Source organism: Psittacula echo, assembly GCF_963264785.1.
Source record: "Psittacula echo genome assembly, chromosome: 2".
Classification (NCBI taxonomy): Eukaryota; Metazoa; Chordata; class Aves; order Psittaciformes; family Psittacidae; genus Psittacula; species Psittacula echo.
In genome coordinates this window covers 139196968-139202197 of record NC_137737.1, presented here as the reverse complement: position 1 = coordinate 139202197, position 5230 = coordinate 139196968, and positions in this window count along the sequence as shown.

Sequence of the window (5230 nt, the reverse complement as noted above, 5' to 3'; positions counted from 1 at the left end):
CACAGATCTAGTATGGAAGTTATTTTTATTATGGAAAAGCTTAATACACTTCTAGGCATTTAGTTAATTTCAGGAAAGCCAAGATTGAATACTTCATGTCTGACTTTAAGATTATTGTAATTAATTAGTTTACAATTAGTTCTCAAGATGCCTACAGCTTTCTGACTGTCCAGCTGGACCTCTAGGGATGCTTCACCAAACATACATTCCCCAGCCTTACAGCAAAAGGCATGCAAAGTTCTTTAGGAGCTGACCTTCACAATAGGTCTAGTTTCATGGAAACCCATAGCTTGGTGCTATTGACTCCTCAAAAGGAGAACTGAGCAGGAGCCTTCACAGAGCTCACAGGGTTCAGGCATTACAGCTCAGTTTATGGAAACGTTCCCCAGGGTAATGATGCTCTTCCTTTTCTTGTCTCCAGCAAGGTCTGCACTGGTGGTATTCACAGAATATAATTACGGCATTTGTAAATATTTTAATTGAAACTGAAATAACTACAGAGAAATTGAGACTGATTTTCAAGCTATCACTTTTCTCTTTCGAGAACTGAGATAATTGGAAAATAATTGAACTGTATCTTGTTGTATTTATGTAGTAAGCATAGGGGAAGCTGACTAAAACTGTTAAAATACATCATTGCATTTGGAATGTGGTGCTCCATTTGTAGAAGCTGCCAAGCCCTTTGTTCTGGATTTTAAGGAGCGAGAAAAGGTGGGTAGGATAGTCTTAAACTTTTAGAAAAGTAGCTAGGAGCACTTTTCACTATTCCTACAATTGAAAGTTAATAATCTGTTACAATAGGCTGTAAAAATTAGGATCCGATTAAGAACAGGAAGCAGGGAAGAATACGGAGGGCAAAGGTTAATGAGACTTTCTAGGGGAGAACTTCTATATCCCTCAATTACCACTGAAAAAAAAAGCAACAATGACTTCTTGAATACATGAAAGCACTTGTCAAAAGGAAAAAGCAGTCATCAAATACATTTACAAAACAAAGGGCTGAATTCCAGTCTGGAGGCGATGCAACGTGGCAGACCATGACTAAAAAATCACAGCAAACGTGAGTTCTGTCTTAGGCTTTAGTGAAGATGTTCCCTGCTTCCCTTACTGCAAAGGTTTGACTTTCAACTTGCATGATAAGCTGCTTTAAACATCTCATTTTAAGCTATATGAAATAATATGACCTGAAAATGACCTCTTGTTTTTTAACCTTTAACTGTTTAAGAAAGTTATGAGGTAACAGAGTTCTGAAAAGTTTCTCCATGTGCCTGGTGAAATGAAGGTATGACTGAAAATTTAAAAGCACATAATCAAATGAGGACCAGTGGAATACAGTAGAAGAGGTATTTTACTCTTGTGCATTTAAAGGCAAACTATGAAGGTATCTTTATGTAGGATTTTTTGCTGGTTTTTGTTTAAGAAAGCTGCCTCTTACTTCAGCACCAAAGATGACCCTTTAAATACTACAGGAGGCTCACCCCCAAGTCTTCATTCCTCTGGTCCTCCACATGAGTGATGTACAGTATTTGATCATGACAGAACCTTCCTATGTTGAATGATCAGCCTCCTCTTGTTAAGAAGACATGAGAACATGCTTGTAGTTTTTGTTCTGACCTTGAAGACTCTGCTAAAACGTGGCAGTGTTGCTTTGAACACAGGGCATGTCCCATTCTGCAGGGCATCCTCCTGCTTTGTCAAGCAGAAAAGGCTTTCAAGGGCCTTGAATTCTTGCAGCTTTTAGTGCAGCATTAGCACTGCACCCATTTGTGATACAGGATGCTGCTTCTGCTGGATCTGCATCCTACTCACGGACTGGATGAGGCAGCACAGGCTGAACAGCCTAAACAGTGGTAGAAGCTGGGGATGTTTGAGCAGCCTGTGTGCTGAGGGCACCTAGCAACCCCCTGCAGCCTTGTGCCCCTGGAGGAGAGGCTTACAGAATGCCAGCAGCAGTCTGACAGCCCAGTTAGCACCTGCCCCTTACTCATCTTGCCTTTTGCCTGGGGTCCCTTTGGGAGGCAGGTAGGTAGGTTAGCTACACCTTGTGTTGGTAAGCTGTACGTGCATTGTGTGACTGGATGTGCTTCCTTATTCCAGTTATGTACATCTCAGCAAGATCCTGGCGGGCTGACACTTCCAGATTCTGAACAGAGGTGGGAAGAAAGGACAGCCTTATGGATAAGGAAATGTATTGGAAGTCAAGATTTAGCCTCTATTCCTAAGTCTTTCCTGGGATTTTTTTGTGGTAAGTGTTTTCTTACAAGGTGCAGTTAAAAGTTGCTGGAAGGTACTGAATCCCAGCCATTCTGAAAATAGTCACTTAAAGTGCCTTTCAAAGAGGGGAAATCGCTTGCTACTGATGTGGTATTAAGGTGCTTCAAAACTCACGTAAGGAACCTGTGGAAAGTGAGAGCTATTCTAAACAACTGCTGTAGCCTTTGAGCTGTATTCAAAGGCATTGCATTAATCTGGTGAATAATTTTTTGCCTATTTCACCCTCAGAAAAATTAGTATTACCTGTTAGCTGTAATATAGGAGCTGCTAGTTGTGATGAGTAAGAGCCAAGCATGCTTTTCCACTCTAGTTCACAAATTACCCAGTAAAGGTTGCTTGATTTGTTTATTCTTGTGTTTTAGTGTAACAAAATCATTTGCCTGAAAGATTCTTCTTTTTTCCTATCCTCTTGTAGCCTAGTCTGAAATAACAGAAAAAAACCCTCATTTTAAACCTGCCAAGTGCTAATTGCCATAACAACCACCTGCTCTTTAAAAAACTCAGAAACATGCATGACGAGAGACAACTTCAATATGAACTCAGAAAATGAAGCTCAATTCAATGTTCCTTACATTGTGTCCTACTGTCCCCAAGCTCTGCTTTTGACAGATGAGTGACAGGAAGGTGCAGCAAAGATTTTCTACCCTATGTAAATCAGTTTCCAACTGAAAGCAGAAAAGCTGAGGTTGCTCTCCTGGTTTAGTCTCAGGGCAAGATATCCAGCTCAGGTCAGTGTGGTTTTCCTGGAGTCAGCACTTCACATTGCCATTGTCAAATGCATCACATTGAGTTGTGGGTCAGTTTATCTTCTTCCCTCTCCTCAACATGGCTGATACGGAGTTTTAGTAGAAGCAAAGCAGAGCAGTCTTTAAATGGGTGTTTGAAGCAGAGTCAACTATTTCAGAGGTTTGCTTTACAGATGACCAGGGACATCATTAAGGGGTGTTAGCACTGGCTTGTGCAGAAGGACTCTTGGATCATGGGTGAGGCTGTAGCTATGCAGTCCTTATCTCCACCATTTAGACAAGGGATATGTCTGCTGGTTTTCAGTGGGCTGACAGTTATTGGCAGTGAAACACGTACAGGGTAGAGCCAAGTCAGTCATGCTGCATACCAGATTGCTTTTTTAGAACTAGAAGGAAAATGGCAATTTCAGATTCTGTTCCTAGGCAAAATACAGCAACAATTATGGCTTGGAAGTAGGAGCTTAGAAGGGCTTTGGAGGTTCACTTTGCGAGGCATGCAGTTTTACTCGGCCTCTCAGGAACCCACACGCAGGGAACCAGATTGTGGCTGAAAGTAGCCTTGAAGGAAGCTGGAACATATGGGCCCCCCAAACGCAACTGCTAGATGCAGCTCTAGAACGCTGTGATTGCAGATCCATTATTTGTTATGACTCCTGACTGGGAGGAAGAGGGAAAGACAAATCCCCTGGGTTACATGTGTGGGGCTTATCTTCAAAAGGGCTTGGGAAATAGTTGGAGAAAATAAGTATTTTTAACCATAAGCTACCTTTCTTTTGGGTTTTTTTGTTTGGGGGTGTGTGTTTTTTGGTTTTGGTTTGTTTTGGGTTTTTTTTTTTAGGGTGAGTGTTTTAGGTTTGGTTTGGGTTATTTTCTTACTAGAGATGTGCTTCCCTGAAGCAACTTAGCAAATGGTTTCTGTTGACCAGCCATTTCTTGCCTGGCAAGAAACATTGGTTTTGTGGGAGGAATTACTTTCTTAGAGTTTCTGTTTGCTCCTTAAAGGGAAGGCTTCTCCTTGCCTTTAATCCTTGACCATTGTATAAACTGTGATGGAGTGCTTTAAAGCTTGGAGCATTTCACAGGGAATTGTGGTGAACAAAGTGGCATCTGTATATTGGAAGTATTTGATTACAGTGCCATTGCTGTTGGTGATTATTGGCACTTAACAATGCCATTATTGCTATAGATCAGAGTGCCAGCTATGTGGAATCTAAATATCACACCCCTGAGCTGCCATCAGCAGACTGTCCCCAAGGACACATGGACCCAGCTGATGTGTAGGGCAAACATAACAGCTTGTCAGTGTGTGAATTTGCAAAGCCAAGTCCAAAGCTGCTGAGTTTAAATTCCTTAAAGAGGAAGGGATTGTTTAAGTATAAATTTTTATCATGGTAAAATATCCTCATTCACAGATGTATGTCTGATTTAATTCCATTGTGTTATTTCTTTACATCTTAATCTGATAATTTTATTTCTTCACATTTCGTAAGTAATACTTAGAATTGTTCTAATCTGGATTGATGCTTTCTTCTGCTGTATAGCCACACACAAAGCAGAGAGGAAGACTGGTCCCCAAACTTGTGCCACAGAGCCTAGTGTTTGTCCATTGCACTGAGTTTTTTAAGAGGCTTATAGTTTAACCCTCTGGGACAGGGTAATTAAGCTGTTTTGCTGTTAATGCTAAGCCATTTAGCATCAGCATATCTAATTCCAAGTCCTACTGCCAGAAGGAACTGGAGAACCCTTCTAGGTCAGTGAGGTTTGGATTGCCAGCAAGTGGCATTTCATGGATGAGAATTTTTTTCTGACCAAACATAAGGATGTGCCATTGCCCCAGCTGATTGCTTAATGTGTCCTGGGAGGACCAGAGGTGACAGGCTGTAGGTGGTGTGGAGAAAACACTAAACTTCAGCAACACATCTGTATGTGTTTTGAGGCATGACAGTGTTTCTGTACTCAGTTTCACAATTCTGTTCGAAGTACAGAAAGGTTGACTTAATGGGTACAGCTGAGATCTCACCTAAGCTAGATGACGTAAGGCATTTCAGTGTGAATCCAGACCATTCACCTCCTACATTCTCATCCTGCCATGTGTCCATGAGCAATAGACATGACGGGGTGACAGGCTCTTACGCTAGAGCAAATAATTACTCAGTTACTGACGCAAAGTGCTTACCTTTTAATAGCAGGAAAACAGAAGTGTCAGTCTA